Here is an 18306-nt window from a genome sequence, read left to right as displayed (position 1 = left end):
CTAAAAGGTTGGAGATTTCCTTCTAGCACCTTCTGTAGGGCTACATTTCTAGTTAGACATTTAAATTTAGTTTTATTACAGAATATCTTACTTTATCCATCTATAGTAATTGAGAGTTTTGCTAGGTATAGCAGTCTGGGCTGACATCTGTGGTCTCTTAGAATCTGTTACACATCTGTCTAGGCCTTTCTTGCTTTTAAAGTCTCCATTGAGAAGTCATGTGTTATTCTAATGGGTCTGCCTTTGTATGTTATCTGTTTTATTTTTTTTCCCTTACAGATTTTAATATGCTTTCTTTGTTCTGTACATTTAGTGTTTTGATTATTATATGGTGAGGGGACTTTCTTTTCTAGTCCAATACATTTTGTGTTCTATAAACTTCTTGTACCTTTATAGACATCTCTTTCATTAGGTTAGGGAAATTTTTTTCTATGATTTGTTAAAAATATTTTCTGTGCATTTGACCTGTGTGTCTTCTCCTTCCTCTATTCCTATTTTTCTCAGGATTGGACTTTTAATAGTGTCCCCAATTTCCTGGATGTTTTGTGCCTGGTGGTCTTTAGATTTAACTTTTTTTTTATTTGTTTCCTTTTTTTTTTGTATTGTGCTTTCAATGCCAAGAATTCTCTCTTCTGTCTTTTGTATTCTGTGAGTGAAGCTAGCCTCTGCAGTTGCCATCTCAGTTCATAAACTTTTCATTTCCAGACTTCCTGCTGTGGTGGGACAGCTGGGCTTTAGTGGGAATATATTGCTCTGGCTGTTTTTGATTGTGTTTTTTTATTGGCATCCAAGCATCTCAGTTTTGGAGGATTGTAATTTGAGGTGCTGATATCTGGTCTTTTCTTTTTTGGGTGGAAGCTTTGTTTCTTGATTTCTGTTTCTTCTTTGGTTCTCATAGGAGTGTGGTGGCTCTATGTTCCTTGGTAGGAAGTTTTTTTTTTTTTTTTTGGTATCCTGATTTATTGCCACTCGAGGTTCAAGGTAAAATGTGTTTCTAGATATTGGGAGGTGGCACTTAGAAATTCCTATGGGCTGGAGAAGGTGGAAAAAGTATGAAGGAGGGAGTAAAGCAGGGTATTCCACCAGACTCTTCTTAGTTCTCTGAGAATAGGGGCAGAGAATGAGGAGAGGCCACCTTGGAAGGTCAGCTATAGAACTGAGAGTGACACTGAGGGATTGGAATTGAAGAAATGCAGAGGTGAAGATCTGTAGTTAGCCTACTTGTTTCCCTGAACAGAGTGGTTCCCAGGGATTACCTGTTGGTATTGAGGGTAAAGAAATGAGTGGGAATGGAGGAGGAAGATTAGGGGGAAAGATCTGTGTGGTCCACTGGATATGGGTGTGTGTGTCAGGGTAGGGTGGAATGAGGAAGGCTGCAGCTGAGCTGGTTCTGCAGAGCTAGACATGAGACTGGAGATTGGGTTTGGAAGAACAGAAGGAGAGATGGAATATACATTCAGCTTACCTGCTTTTCTGGCCAGAATGGTCTATGTGTTCCCAGAGCAGCCTGTTTGACTTTGAAAGAGAAAGAGAGAAAGGCTTGTGTGTGTGGGGGGGGGAAGGAGTAGAAACTATGATCACATAGCTTCATTCTTATCACCCAGCACAAAAATCAACCCAAAATGAATCAAAGACATAAAACTAGATATACTTAACCTGATAGAAGAAAAAGTAAGCAATAGTATTGAACACACTGACAAAGGAAAAGACTTTCTGAACAGAACACAGCATAGGCAATATGATTAGAAATTAATTAATGGGACAACATGAAACTGTGTAGCCTCTGCACAGCAAAGGAAACCTTCACTGGGACAAAGCAACAGCCTACAGAATGAGAAAAGAGTTTTATCGACTTCAAATCTGATAAGAGGGGTAATAATCAAAATATATGAAGAACTCAAAAAACAAACAAACAAACAAACAAAATCCAAACCAGATATCAAGAAAACAAATAACCCAATTAAAAATTTGGTACAGGTTTTAAAACACAATTCTTTCTGTTTTTTCTGTCTCTGTCTCTGTCTCTGTCTCTGTCTCTGTCTCTCTCTCTCTCTCTCTCTCTCTCTCTCTCTCTCTCTCTCTCTCTTGTTTTCTGAGGGAGGTATTCTATGTAGTCATGGCTGCCCTGGGACTCAGTCTGTAGACCAGGCTGGCCTTGAACTCAGAGATGCCTCTTAGTCACATGTGCTGGAATTAAGATGTATGCTACCACATCCAGTCCTATGAAACAGAATTCTCGGTAGAGGAGACTCAAATGGCTGAGGAACATAAAGAAAGGTACAAAATTCTTATCCATCAGGAAATTGAAATAAAAAAACTCGTTTGAGATTTTATCTTGCAATCACAGAGTTGCTAAGATCAACAAAACAAGTGACAGGTCATGCTGACTTGGATGTGGAGTAAGAGGAACACTCATCTATTGATGGTGGGAGTGCCAACTTGTACAGTCCCTATGGAAATCAGCAAGGCAATTCCTCAGAAAGATGAGACTTGATCTATACCAAGATCCAGACATACCTAATTCTTGGGCATATACTCAAATGGCAGTTCATCCTGCCACAAAGACACTTGCTCAACCATGTTCATAGCTGTTCTATTAAGAATATCCAGAAATTGGAAACAACCTAGAAGTCCCTCAACAGAAAAATGGATGAAGAAAATGTGGCATATTTACACAATGGAGTATTACTTTGGTGTTAAAAACTGAAATTACAAACTTTATAGGTTAATGGATGTAATCAGAAAAAAAAAATCATCCTGGGTGAGGTATCCCAGACCCAGAAAGACCAATATGTTAGAAATTCAATTCTATGTGGATATTAGCTGTGAAGTCAATGGTAACTAAGCACACTCCACAGAGCCACAGTAGGTAGGTATAGAGAGTAAAGGGCTAGAGAGAACAGATAGATTTTGCTAGGGAAGGGAAACAGAAGAGATGACTATGAATGTATGGAGGCACTGGAGTGGGAGAATCAAGTGCAGAGGAGGAGAAGGGCTGGGTTGTTGGAGGGTATACAGGGAGAGACATCTAAAATTAGGGGACATTTGAGGGGTAGTATGAAAACCTAATATAGTAGAAAAATTCCTAAAATATACACATATATGAAGGCAATCCAAATGACATTCTCAACTTATGAAGGAGACAGAGTTTCCACTATCCATCTCTCACCACCAAGTGTAGCTTCCAGGACCTGAATTGGGTTACATCTAATTAAGTTGTTGGCCACAAGGTCCCATAGAAATCACCAAACAACCAAGCTGTTGCCAAGACTATAGACTGCTTTTCACAGACTGACGACAGGTCCCATTGCTGAAGACAATGCCTATACAACTAACTCATTGAACATAGAGAAGTCAAGCTGTTGCCTACATAGAGCCAATACTCCTGTGTTCTATGGTACAGGGTTCTATGGTACTCTTCAGGCTACCAAAGGTAAAACATCAAGCCATCCACAAAACTTTTATCTACAGTGATGTCTTGCCTGCAAGATATGCTATAGCAACAGTGACACAAAGCTTGTGGGAATACTCAAATGATAACTGACTTGACTTAAGGCTATTCCAGAAGATGAACCCATACCCAATACTGCTTGGGTGACTAAAAACCTGAGACCAGATAACTCAGGGATATAGGGTAAAGTCAAAACTATCAATACATATATATGTATATTGTACACACACGCACACATGCACACGCACACACACACACACACACACACACACACATGCACACATATATATGTAAAACTACTCCTAGTGATAATCTGCTATACTCATAGATTAGTTTCTTGCTCAGCTATTATTGGAGAAGCTTCCTCCTACAGCAGATGGGAACAAATAAAGAGACTCCTCGCCTATCATTATGCTGACATTGAGAGACCTTGTATCACTCAGATCTGTATGAGATTTCTCCATCAAATCTCCCCTCAGAGCTCACTGAACCCTGCAGAAGTGGTGGAACTAATGCAAGAGTCAGATGGAGTAGAAGACACCAAGAAAACAAGACTCTCTAAATCATTATGACCAAAGTTCATATTAACTCGCAGAGACTGAAGCAGTATGCACGGAGTCTGCACTGGTCTGCACCAGGTCCTCCTTTGCTCATATATTATGGCTCCCAGTTTATTGTTTTTATCAGATTCCTGAGTGTGCAGATGAGTGGGTCTCTGACTCTTGTGCCTTCTCTTGGGCACTTCCTTTTGCTGATTTGTCTTGTCCAACTTACAGTGTGATAATTTTTCTTTTACCTTAGTGAGATATATATATATATATATATATATATATATATATATATATATATATATATATATATATATATGAATGAATGTGTTACGGTGGTGATGATGCATGTATTTATTCCCAGCACTTGGGAGTCAGAGGCAGGCAGATCTCTATGAATTTGAGGCTAGTCTGGTCTACAGACAGAGTTCCAGGACAGCCAGGGCTACACAGAGAAATACTGTCTTGAAAAAAAAAGAAAAAGAATGAGAGAAGGCAGGATCAGGAATCAAGCCCCAAGCTTGGATGTCTGCCTCCCCAAGTCCCATAAGCTAGGCTGTCCCAAGCTTCCTCCCAACCTGAGACCACTCAGTGCAGGCCCCCTTTGCCCTCCCACCAGGCTAATGAGCCAGCTGCTGGAACAGATGTGTCCCTGGAAGCTGGCTTCCTCTCCACCAACTCTAGTGCAGATGCACCCTTCCTCCCCTCCGCCAGGCTGTTTCCAGAGATCTGCTATGAAGAGCTCGTACAAGTAAAGTGTTTTCTGAATGTGAAAAAAGAAAGAATGAATGATTTTATAGAACTGTCTACTGATTCAAATAATTTTAAGAAGAATCTTTTCTCATTAAACTCCGTTTTAGTAAGTCTCAAATTCTGTGACATGTTTTTGGTTAAGTTGTTTCCATTAAAAAGTACTGATTTTGAAAACTAGTAACTTAAAACTGCCAAACTCAAAAAAGTGGTCCACAAAACATTTTATTTTCCTTATGAAGGTTTTACAAAGCATTATTATCATTAACCAGTCTTTTACTATTAAACTCAAGTGGCCAATTGAGGCAAAAGAGTTCTGAGACAGTTCTTCCACCACTGATCAAGACTGGGGTGGCAACTATTAGGGATAATATTCATTTAGCCTTCTGAGCTTTCTGGGCAGACTTGGTGACTTTGCCAGCTCCAGCAGCCTTCTTGTCTACAGCTTTGATGACTCCCACAGCAACAGTCTGCCTCATGTCATGAACAGCAAAATGATTAAGTGGAGGATAATCAGAGAAGCTCTCAATACACATGGGCTTGCCAGGGACCATGACAGCAATGGCTGCCTCACCGGACTTCAAGAATTTGGGGCCATCTTCCAGCTTCTTACCAGAATAAAGATCAATCTTTCCTTTAAGCTCAGCAAACTTGCATCCTATGTGGGATATTTGACAATCCAGTGCAGGAGCATAGCCAGCACTAATTTGAACTGGATAGTTCAGAAATAACTTGAGCAATAAAGCCAGCTGCTTCCAATGGTGGGTCATTTTTGCTGTCACCAGCAACATTGCTGTCTAACGACTTTGATGGACACATTCTTTACATTGAAGCCCATGTTGTCCCCAGGAAAAGCTTCTCTCAAAGTTTCATGGTGCATTTCAACAGACTTGACTTTAGTTGTTACATTGACTCGAGCAAAGGTAACCATCATGCTGGGTTTGAGAACATCAGTCTCCACTCGGCCCTACAGGGACTGAATCAATACGCCCAATTTTATAGACTCTCTGGAGGGGCAGATGCAGAGGCTTGTTAGTCAGAAGAGTTGGTGGTAGGATGTAATCCAAAGCTTCCAGCAGTGTGGCACCACTGGCACTGCCATCTTGCAGGTGACTTTCCATCCCTTGAACCAAGGCATATTAACACTTGGCTCCAGCATGTTGTCACCATTCCAACCAGAAATAGGCACAAATGCTACTGGGTCATCGTTGTAGCCATGTTTCTTAATGTTGCTGCTGACTTCCTTAATGCTTTTCTCATAGCTCTTCTGACTGTATGGTGACTCAGTGGAATCCATTTTGTTCACACAAACAATTAGCTGTTTCACATTGAGTGTATAGGCCAGAAGGGCATGCTCACAGGTCTGCCTGTTCTTGGAGATACCAGCTTCAAGTTCACCAACACCAGCAGGAACAATAAGGTCAGAACAGTTGGCCTGAGATGCGCCTGTAATCATGTTTTTGATGAAATCTCTGTATCCTGGGGCATCAAAGATAGTCACATAGTATTTGCTGCTCTCAAATTTCCACAGGGAGATGTCAATGGTGACACCACTCATGCTCAGCTTTAAATTTGTCCAAGACCCAGGTGTACTTGAAGGAGCCTTTTCCCATTTTGGAAGCCTCCATTTTAAACCTTTTGATGGTTCATTTGTCGACTCCACCACATTGTAGATTAGGTGGCTGGGTATGGTGGACTTGCCTGCATCTGTATGTCCAATTAAGACAATGCTGGCTGTTGCCATTTTGGCTTCGAAGCAGTGGTGGTTTTCACAACACTTGTCTTGTGACAGCAAAGCAGTTGTGTAAAGGTGGAAAGAAAGTTTTAAGAAATGGTTTGAGCTATCTTGCCAGAAAGATATAATAAAGTTAGAATCAGAATAGAATGTGCCCACTCCTCATAAAATAGTAAGCAAAGGGTGCATAATAAGAAATTGTAAAATAAGCTTTCACAATTTTTCTTTAAAAAAATGAAATAGGCTTCAGAAAAATTTGTGATCAAGGGAAAACATTCATTCTAGGTCAGATCCAAGGATAAAGGCACAGGTACACACTATGATAAAGCAAAGTCCACGTGAAACTGTGGCTTTGAACTTATATTCACAGAACTTTGATATCAGAGACTGAAATAGTGCTTTGAACTTAATATCGGCATCCTTCTGTAACTTCCCTTTTGTGTAACGTTTTTATCTATGAGGTAATTTTCTAAGAACTTTTGACTATTAAAAGGACAGAGAAAGGTAATAAAGATGTGACTGGGGGTGTGCGTGCACTATTTATCCATCCAAATGTATGTGTGTGCCATTTGGAGTTCAGTCTCTTCCACAAAATGCATATATGCATATGTCTGTTTCTCTATACATACGTGTGTAGATATATGTGTATGTATGTAAGACTGTAAGAACACTGTTAGAGTTGAACAAATGGTCAGGCCTGCCCAGAATGTGTGTGTGTGTGTGTGTGTGTGTGTGTGTGTGTGCATACTGCCTGTGTAAAAGATTTAAATTCTTTTCATTCTTTTCTCTCTAGTTCACAAAGAGTTAACAGGCTTTTCAAGTCTCTGGCCTGGCCAGTGGGGCTTCTGTCTGGCTTCACAGAGAAAGCAGCTCTAACAATAAATCCTTGACTTAATTCCCCTCTGTAAACCAGCATGTGTTAATCACTAGAGATCAGTGCTTACTGAAGCATAGAGAGTTACAGAATAAGAAACCAGTACTTAATTTTTTCTTTCTTTTAATTTTTTATTTATTCATGTTACATCCTACTCACTGTCCCTCTCCAGGTCACCCTCACCCACAATCCTTCCCTCCTGGCCTTCTTCTCTGAGTAGGTGTGGCCTCCTGGATATCCTCCTACCCTGGCACTTCAACTCTCTGCAAGGAGAGGTGTTTCCTCTCCCACTGAGGCCAAACAAGGCAGCCCAGCTAGAAGAACATATCCCACTGATAGGCAATAGTTTTTGGGATAGTGTTTGTTCCAGTTGTTCAGGAGCAATATGAAGACCAAACTGTACATATGCTACATATGTGAAGAGAGGCCTAGATATGCTTCTTTGGTTGGTAGTTCAGACTCTGAGAGCCCCAAGGGTCCTGGTTAGTTGACTCTGTTGAGACCAGCACTAACAGTTAGAAAGAGTTAAGTTTCCAGAGGCCATCAGTATCTGGCCCCCAGAACAGTAAGAGAAAGTTACGAGGCCATAGATCTTCAGTCTTTGTTTTTTGTCCAACTCTGTGTCCCACTTCAGCTTGTTCCCCTAAAGGCCAGGCCCACCCCCGGCACCTAGCCACAGTGGTAAAGGTTAACAACTGAACTGTCACTTGTACTTGCTAGGCAAGGGAAAAACCAGTTTTCTTCAATAAATGAATGTACAATATATATATATATATATATATATATATATATATATATATATATATAAATATATAAAAATTATATATAATTATGTATGTGTATGAGTATATGTATATCTTTTTGGATGTGGTTTTATTTTGTCTTGTAGGTTTTGGGGTACATTGTTGTTGTATTAGGCTTTTGTTTCTTTGTTGAGAAAGAACGGAAAGTTGGGTGGTCTGGTGATTTGAATAAGAATGGCCCCCACAGGCTTCCAGTTCATTCAGTTCCAGTCCCCACAGGCATCAAGTTCCAATTGAACCACCAACAGAAGAATGAGCATGGGTTGGATGGAGGCTCCTCACACATTTGTAGCAGATATGCAGCTTAGTCTTCATGCTGGTCCCCCAACACCTGCAGTGGAAGCTGCCCCTGAATCTGTCTGCCCGTGGATCCTGTTCTCTTAACTGGCTGCCTTGTCTGGCCTCAGTGACAGAAGATGTACCTAGTTCTGCAGTGACTTGTTGTGCCAAGGTGTGGTGATACCCAGCATGGGGGAGGCTTTCCCTTTCCAGAGGAGAAAAGGAGGGAAGTTGGGGGTGTGTGTGAGGGGGAAAATGGGAGGAGGGGGGGGGGGCTGATATCAGGATGTGAAGTGAATAAATAAATAAATTAATGAAAAAAGAATGGCTCCCACAGAGTGAAAATTAGAATGCTTAGGGGGTGGCATTAGGAGGTGTGTGGGTTTGATGGAGTAGGTGTGGCCTTGTTGGAGAAAATGTGTCAGTGGAATTGAGTTTGAAGTTTTAAGAGCTCAATCCATGTTCAGTTAGGGTTTTACTGCTGTGAAGAGACACCATGAACAAGGCAACTCTTATAAAGGAAAACATTTAATGGGGGCTGGCATACAGTTTCAGATGTTTAGTTCATTATCATCATGGCTGGAAGCATGGCAGTGTGCAGGAAGACATGGTGCTGGAGAAGGAGCTGAGAGCTCTACATCCAGATTAACAGGCAGCAAAAGAGAACTGAGGCACATGTCCTCTAACAAGGTCATACCTCCTAAAATTCCTGCTCCCCATGAGCCTATGGAGACCATTTCCTTCCAAACTACTGCAAGACAAGACTAGAAGGACCTTGGTGAACTACAACCTCACAGCTACCAGGAAGGTGAAGTTTAAAACAGTGGTGCAAATGTTCAATGGCACAGCATTCAGGAAAACATGTCGGTAGAGATGTACAGCCCATGTAAAAGTCCAGAGTGGTTCCTACAACTGGTAGATGTTCTGCAGGAAGGATGTCTGTTTGAGTACTGTGCAGGTGGCAGTGCTGGGCTGGGAAGCAGTGGTGTTGGGGAAGGGGACACATGAATTCAGCAGGACAGGTCCTGATGGACTCCAGCGATTTGTGGGTAGTTGAAGTTCAACCTCTCCGCACTAGGAAATCAATGATCTTATGCAGTGAAAAACAACACACAGAAAACAATATGTCTTACTCATCCCTCAAAGAGACTCAGGGAAATCATGTGATCATCTTATTAGATGAAGACAAGCCCTTAAACAAAGTCCAACTTCTGCTTCCTGCTTCCTGCTTGAGGTTCAAGAAATGAGCTCCTAGCTTCCACTCCTGTTGCCATTCTTGCTGTTTGTTGCCATCGTGGACTCTTAAGCCCTGTGGAACTGTAAGCTGATTAAACCGTCTCTTCTATGAGTTGCCTTGGTCACAGTGTTTTATCGTAGCAACAGAAGCATAAAAAACAGAAGTGGCGATAGATGGTTCAACAAATGGCACTGAGAAAGCTGAGTTTCAATATGCAGAAAAGCAGAACTTGGATCGTACCTCTCACTTTGTAGAAAACCCTACTGCAAATGGATCAAGGACTTCAGTGTATGGCCCAACTACCTGAAACTACAAAAGCAAAACATACAAGGATTGGATGGATGGCTCAGTGGTTAAGAGTACCAGTTGCACATCCAGAGGATCTGAGTTTAGTTCCCAGAATCAACATGGTGGGGCTCATGACCACTTGCACCTCCTGGTCATCTGAGTGGCATCTTTGAGCTCAGTGGGTTATATATAAAAGAGGAGGATGTTCAGTGGGTGTATCAGGGAGTCCCAAGGGTACCCTGGGTAAATGAATAAATGAGCAGGGATAAATATAATCAATATATATCGTATAAATTGACTATATTTTATTTCCTTCCAAGCTGTTCCCTGCTTGTGATCCTGACCTGTCATGTCACACACTCAGGAGGGTCACAGTCATCACTACTTCATGACAATTTCCTGAGTCACGTGTTTGCACAATCTGACTATCTATTTCCTTATTATTTGTTATATACTGGAGGGTCATTCAGTCATCTGTAAAGAATGAGTTTCTACCATCTGCTCGAAGGTGAGCAGCATTGGAGAGCACTGTCCTGAGCAAAGTCATCCAGTCTGTTTCCTCTTACGTGTAGGACATAGACCTTGTTCACAAGGAGGCACATAAGACATGAGAGTAAAAGCAGACATTTGAGAAGAATGGGTCCAGGAGTGGGTAGAAGACAAGAGAGAGAGCAATGGGGTAAAATGCAATAAAACACCATTGAGTTGCATATTCTGTACAATGAATATATGATAATATTTTTAAAAGAAACAAAGAATAAAATAAGCATTGCTTAGTGTCCATGTTTCATCTTGTGCAGTGAGTTGGTATCTGACCACTGGTTCTACACTATGTCCTCCTCCTCTTCCTCCTCCTCCTCCTCCTCCTCCTTTTCCTCCTCCTCCTCTTCCTCCTCCTCCTCCTCTTCTTTCTCCTCTTCTACTTCCTCCTCCTAAAGATTTTAAATTTATTTTATGCATATTGGTGCTTTGCCTGAATTCGGGTAAATTCGCTATGTGTATGCTTGGTGCCCCAGGAGTACAAAAGAGGTCATTGAATCCCCTAGGGCTGGGGTTACAGATGGTTGTGAACCACCAAATGGGTATTGGGAATTGAAGCTGGGTCTTCTGGAAGAGCATCAAGTCTAAACTATATACCCAGCCCCACATTATTCATTTGTGGTGTTGGGAATTGAACCTAGGGCCTCATGCATGCTAGGTAAGTGCTTTTCTATTGACCTGTACTCCAAGCTACATTTTACACTTTGTTTATAAGTGTGTTTGTCCAGGGAGCAGCTTGAGAGGGTAGATGTGAAGAGTAGGACAGTTTATTGTTCCGTGCAGAAGTGATGCTATCTATCTTTCCTCAGAACAAGTCAGGCAGGCGTACTACCTGGTAGCAGAGACTCAGCTTTCCTGCCCTTGACATCTGGTTATATACCCACTCTGAAAGCAGAGCAGTTGGATGTCGACACACCCAGGAGTGCCTGTGAGAACTGGCACTCCTGAAAAGGCTCCAGCTGATGTGAACACTCTACTGATAGGAGGAAGGGACAGCCCTCTTTTCTGATGCAGAAACTTGGCTTCTCCAGAGAGACTGAAATTGTGTCAGGTCCCAGCCAGGTACCATGTCGGTACTTGCACAATGCTGGAATGTTCCACTTACAAATTGTTTATTAGCAAGGCCTGGTGAAAAAACACAGGCTGGCTTTGAACTGACAGCCTCCTGCCTCAGACTCCTCAGTGCTTGGATTAGAGGAGTGAGAAAAAATCTCTGCCAACTAGACAGTAGACAAAGATTTATATGTAGGATATCTAAGAACTGTAGAAATTAAACATCCTTCCAAACCAAAACAATACAAAACATGCATGGTATATACTCACTGACAAGTGGATATTAGCCAAAGTACAGAATACATAGGATACAATCTACAGACCATAAGACATGTAACAAGCAGAAAGGCCCAAGTAAGGAGGCTTCAATCCCACTTAGAAGTGGGAAGGAAATAATCATAGGAGGCAGAGGGAAGGAGGGACCTGGGTCAAAGTGGGGGAGGAGAAAAGGGGAATAGGATCAGATATGGAAGGGAGGACAGGAGAGAAGCCCAGAGGGCCAAGAGAATGAATGGAAATATGCAGCCTTTGGGGTGGGGTGGGAGGTTGGGGGAGCTTCTAGAAAGTACCAGAGACCAGAAGTAAGAGACTCTCAGGACTCATTGGGGGTAACCTTAGCCCAAATGCCCAACATTGGAAGAGGGAACTTGAAGAATCCACCTCCATTAGATAGACAAGATCTCAAGTGTAGGGACAGGGTTACTAACCTACAGTCAAAGTTTCTGACCTAGAATTGTTCCTGTCTAAAAGAATTGCAGGGCCAAAAATGGAGTAGAGACAAAATGGAGTAGGAAAACATGGTGGGTTAATGACTGTCCCAACTTGGGATCCATCTCACGGAGGGACACCAAGGCTTGACACTATTACTAATGCTATGATGTGCTTACAGATGGGAGTCTGGCATGGCTGTCCTCTGAGAGGGCCTATAAGTAGTTGACTGAGACAGATGCAGATATTTACACCATACCAATGGACTGAAGTTGGGGATCTCTAAGGTTGAATTAGGGGAAGGATTGAAGAAACTGGAAGGGAGAGTGTCCACATAGGTAGACCAGCAGGCTTAACTAACCCAGACCCCAGGAAGCTCCTAGAGACTGAGCCACCAACCAGGAGCAAACACAGGCTGGTCCAAGGCACCTGGCACATATGTAGCAGAGTCCACCTGGTCTGACCACAGTGGGAAAAGATGTGCTTCCCTCTCAGAGGCAAGGGGGAGGAGGAATGGGATGAGGAAATGTGGGATGGGGCTAAGGGGGGTAATGAGCTCCTCCATGCTCATGCCCTTGTATCTGGCTCATCAACGTTCTCCATCACCAGTATCTACTCTACTGTGCTGCCCTGGGGTGGTGCAGGGCCAGCTCTTCTGAGTGCTGCAGATGGTGAGGGTTAGGGCCAGCTCTCCTGCTCTCATGACCCTGGGCCCAGCTTTTATTTTGGCTTTATAAAAGTGTACATGCTTGGTAGTTCCTCCCAGTTGAACTTCATGCCCACAGGAATGTCTTCTTACCTGAGGGATAAATCCTTTCCCTCAGAAAATGTGTGTAGTGGTAAACAGTGAGGATTTGACAGCAGTTCCAGTTGGAATAAGCAGAAATAAACAAAGCATAATGATAGCACAGCACGAAACAGTATGAACTAGGAGCCATGAGGGAGAGAGAACAACCCTCCCCCCGCCCCAGTCCTCGACGGTCACCACCTCTTGTTGCCAAGTGATAGGTTCAGGCACTTAGCCCTTGGACAGTATTTTCTCAACTTCCTGCCTCATCAGCCTGTGCCACTGTTTGTGTTTTGCTCTGTGCTCACTTACACAGGGCTCCAGATGTTAAATTCTCGTTCCATTAAAAACTATTGCTATAAATTGGATGGGAGCCTAGAGGTTCTTGGTAAAAAAGCAGAGGCCATCGGAACTCTTGTGTGATGGGGCCAGCATTTGTATTGCACCAGCTTTGACCTCTGACTTCCATACTAGGTCAAAGATGGGTCCAGGGGGATGTCCCCATGGGTAATGATGAGAGCATAGGTGGGAAATATTCTTGTCAGCATCATATCTGAGTCCATCATACTTATTATCCTGTTGTGCCTCTGGGAACAAAAATGAAGAAATAGGAAAAAGGGAGTGGAGACTGCTGTGTGACTTCATACCTAGGAGACATGAGCACACAACACTCACTCAGTATGGGGTACTGAAGGCAAACCAAAGCATTCATTGGGGTTCAGGGATCATCTCATAAACCACATGAATATCGATCTTAGGTAGATAAGGATAGTTTATTGAATGCACACCCCAAGATTGATCAGAATCATAGCTTTGGGAACTGAGGCAGGATACTGAACACATGTCAAGGCCATATTATAAAGAAAAAAATACCCCACAAAACCCATAATGAGCTCATGTGCAGGTAAAGGAAGTGCTGCTTAGTGGATGGCTCTGGTGCAAGCCATTCTGGCTAACTAGATGGAACAGTTCTAACTGTTCTGATGGTCCTAAGTGGAGTGTATGGTTGTGGAATTCCTTAAGATTAACAGAGCTTAGAACACATAGAACATAACAGGGTATGTGGGTCAGCTTGACTCTGCTTTGTGTCAAACTGTTTTTCTGCATCAGTGATCGGCAGGCATGGAACAAAATGGCTACATCTATGCTAGGGGATCAGGCCTCAACAGTAATGGTACAACCAAATCCATCTTTGTGAACTCACAAATTTATTGGAGTCACTTACAGGAGGAATGAATGATGGATCACCTACAGGAGCATGCATGTCACAAGAATGGCTGCATACCAACAGCTGACCCTATCAAAGTTGGAACTCTCAGTATCGAAGTCTCACTTCAGAACTCTGAGCAAGCTCAGCAGTTGAAATTCTCTCCTCAGCAGTCCTTGACACTTATACAGCCTTGAGGGCAAGGAGGTTTGAGAATCCAGAAAGTTTTAGGGACTTCCTGAGATTTGTGAATTAATTTCTTTCTGAGTCTTGAGGAATCTCTCTTTAGATCTGAGTAAGACCAAACTTTCTTCCAGGATGGCATGTTTTGGTTCAGAGGACATCACTACATGAATGAGCTGGCCATGGAATGCTGCCTGCATGAGGATGTCTCAGTGTACAGTGGTGCTATGGAGCCTCAACAGCCAAGTGGCTCATTAGATGGAGCTACAGCTCAGTCCTGGGCTCCCCATGTGAGCAATGTCACCTTGATTTGTGATGTGCTCACCATCTTGTTTGCTTATGTGACTGTCCATCACTGTATTTGGTCAGTATCTTTGTTTTCCCAGGAATTGACCTAATTTACTATATGTGTATACATGCTTGTATGTTTATATGTAGTCTATATATGTGAATACAGTTGATTCTAGAGACCAAGGGGTCAGAGCCCCTAGAGCATTAGTTATAGGCCAGTGTGATGTGTCTACATTGGGTGCTGGAAACCAAACTCAGGTCCTCAGTGACTTGTTTGGACTTCATGCTCCATGTGGCTTATCTTGCTGCTCAGCAGGCTCTAACAACCCTCTCTTCTCTCCTCACAGCACTGGGATTAGTGCCACAGATGTACATTGGAGGAAACAACAGCATCTTTACCAACTGCTCTTGGAAAGCCAGATTTCCACATGTAAACGGATGAAACTAGATTCCATCTCCCTTGAATTATACAAAAATTAAATTAAAAATTAAAAATGTATCAAAGGCATATATATATATAATCTTGCTGTTTGGAACAGGAATTGAACAGCACAGGTATAATCCCAAGGATTTCCAAGGGAATTGCATAAAATTCCCTTGCCTTGAGTAGATATCTCAGTGGATAATGAAGCATCAATGACCTAAAATACAGAACTGCAGATGAGCTGGAAACTTCGGTTTCAGCGCAATGTTAAGAACACCTCCTTGCCTGGAAAGGCAACATCATACTGAGAACATCTCCCAGGTCATTTAGCCTTGGACCTATAAACCACACATCCACTGTTAAAACTTTCCTTTCCCAAAGTTTCCTTTCCCCTCTCTTCCCTTTAAATCCCCCAAGCCCCTTCACTGGGCTCACAGTCTCTTCTCCCTCAGAGAGACTGCCTTCCCTCACCTTCTGATGAGAGGACATTCTGTTTCTGCAGAGGTCTGTCTCCTCCACCCTTTGCATCTACATTTCCATCAATCCTGATCTAACAGTCAATGCAAAAGTTGCTTTCCCAGAGATCACAGGTTCGATTCCCAACACCCTAATGGTGGATCTCCACTGTCTGTAATCTGGTGCCCTCTTCTGGCCTCCCTAGGCACTGCATGTACATGGTGCACAGACATACATGCAGACAAAACACTCCCACACATAAACACAAGAAGTAAATAAGTATCATTTTTTTAAATTAAAGAATTCTGCAAAGAGAACAAAACAGCAACAATGGTAAAGAGAGACCATGAATGATTAAAAAGTCTTTGCCAACTAGACAGTAGACAAAGATTTTTATGTAGGATATATACAGAACTGCAGAAGTTAAACATCCCTCCCGAATTCCACTTCCCTTCCACCCCTGCCTGGTCCTTTGGGCTGGGGCAGACACAGAGTCGGTCTGCTCCTGTCCTGTGGAGATACTGAATCCTGAGTCATCGAGGAGCCACTGCACTCAGAGCAGCTGGTAAGAACTCCATCTCACTCCCTAAGCCCCAGAGATACATCTGGGAGCCAGGGACATTCAGGTCACAGCGAATACCCAAACCCCACCCCTCTGGAATTCCACTTCCCTTCCTCACCTGCCTAGTCCTTTGGGCTGGGGCAGACAAAGAGTCAGTCTGCTCCTGTCCTGTGGAGATACTGAATCCTGAGTCATTGAGGAGCCACTGCACTCACAGCAGAAGGACTTCCAGATCCACGAGGTGGCCTGAGTCCCAGGAGTTCCTCCACCCAGGAGATTAGGTGCATAAGACCACAGAGACACCTAGACTCTGAGGAGCTCTGCAACAAGCAAGATAACTGGAAATACAGACTCCAGTCTTACACAGTGAAGGCAGCTAACACTAGAGTTAACCAGATGGCGAAAGGCAAGCGCAAGAACATAAGCAACAGAAACCAAAGTTTCTTGGCATCATCAGTACCCAGTTCTCCCAATATAGCAATCCCTGAACACCCCATCACACCTGAAAAGCAGGATTCAGAATTAAAATCACTTCTCATGATGAAGATAGAGGATTATAAGAAGGAATTAAGTAACTCCCTTAAAGAAATACAGGAGAGTACAAGTAAACAGATAGAAGCCCTTAAAGAGGAATCACAGAAATCCCTTAAAGAAATGCAAGAAAACACAAAGAAGGAATTAAACAAAAACATTCAGGATCTGAAAGTGGAAATAGAAACAATAAAAAAAAGTTCAAAGGGAGACAACCATGGAGATAGAAAACCTAAGAAAGATATCAGGAGTCATAGACGCAAGCATCACCAACTGAATACAAGAGATAGAAGAGAGAATCTCAAATGCAGAAGATACGGTGGAAAATATTGACACAGTTGTCAAAGAAAATGCAAAATGCAAAAAACTCCTAACTCAAAACATCCAGGAAATCCAGGACACAATGAGAAGACCAAACCTAAGGATAATAGGTATAGATGAGAATGAAGATTCCCAACTTAAAGGGCCAGTAAATATCTTCAACAAAATTATTGAGGAAAACTCCCCTAACCTAAAGAACAAGATGCCCATAAACATACAAGAAGCCTACAGAACACCAAATAGACTAGACCAGAAAAGAAATACCTCCTGTCACATAATAATCAAAACATGAGATGCACAAAACAAAGAAAAAATACTAAAAGCAGTAAGGGAAAAAGGTCAAGTAACATACAAAGACAGACCTATAAGAATCACACCAGACTTCTCACCAGAGACTATAAAAGCCAGAAAAGCCTGGACTGAAATCATACAGACCCTAAGAGAACACAATTGCCAGACCAGATTACTATACCCAGCAAAACTCTCAATCACTATAGATGGTGAAACCAAGATATTCCATGACAGAACCAAATTTGCACAGTATCTTCTCACAAACCCAGCACTTCAAAGGATAATCGATGGAAAATGCCAACACAAGGAGGGAAACTACAACGTAGAAAAAGCAAGGAAGTAATCTTCCAACAACCCCAAAAGAAGATAACTATACAAACATAATTCTACCTATAATAACAAAAATAACAGGAAGCCACAATCATTTTTCCTTAATATCTCTTAACATCAATGGTCTCAATTCCCCAATAAAAAGACGCAGACTATCAGACTGGATACACAAACAAGACCCAGAATTTTGCTGCATACAGGAAACACACTTTAGTGACAAAGACAGACACTACCTCAGAATAAAAGGGTGGAAAACAATTTTCCAAGCCAATGGTCCCAAGAAACAAGCTGGAGTAGCCATTCTAATATCAAATAAAATCAACTTTCATCCAAAATTAATCAAAAAAGATAAGGAAGGACACTTCATACTCATCAAAGGAAAAATCTACCAAGGTGAACTCTCAATTCTGAACATCTATGCTCCAAATGCAAGGGCACCTACATACATAAAAGAAACTTTACTAAAGCTCAAAACACACATCACACCTCACACAATAATAGTGGGGGATTTCAACACCCCACTGTCAGCAATGGACAGATCATGGAAACAGAAACTAAACCCAGACACTTTGACATTAACAGAAGTTATGAATCAAATGGACTTAACAGACATCTATAGAACATTTCATCCTAAAACAAAAGAATATACCTTTTTCT

The 18306-nt window shown here is 42.2% G+C and overlaps 1 pseudogene; it reads right to left on the bottom strand.

Moving 5' to 3' along the window:
• Positions 1-5123: 5123 nt before the first annotated feature.
• Positions 5124-6493, bottom strand: LOC114634766 (annotated as a pseudogene).
• Positions 6494-18306: the final 11813 nt, after the last annotated feature.

This window comes from Grammomys surdaster, unplaced genomic scaffold, assembly GCF_004785775.1.
Source record: "Grammomys surdaster isolate TR1022 unplaced genomic scaffold, NIH_TR_1.0 1089, whole genome shotgun sequence".
NCBI classification, from domain to species: domain Eukaryota; kingdom Metazoa; phylum Chordata; class Mammalia; order Rodentia; family Muridae; genus Grammomys; species Grammomys surdaster.
This window is presented reverse-complemented; position numbering and strand designations above follow the sequence as displayed.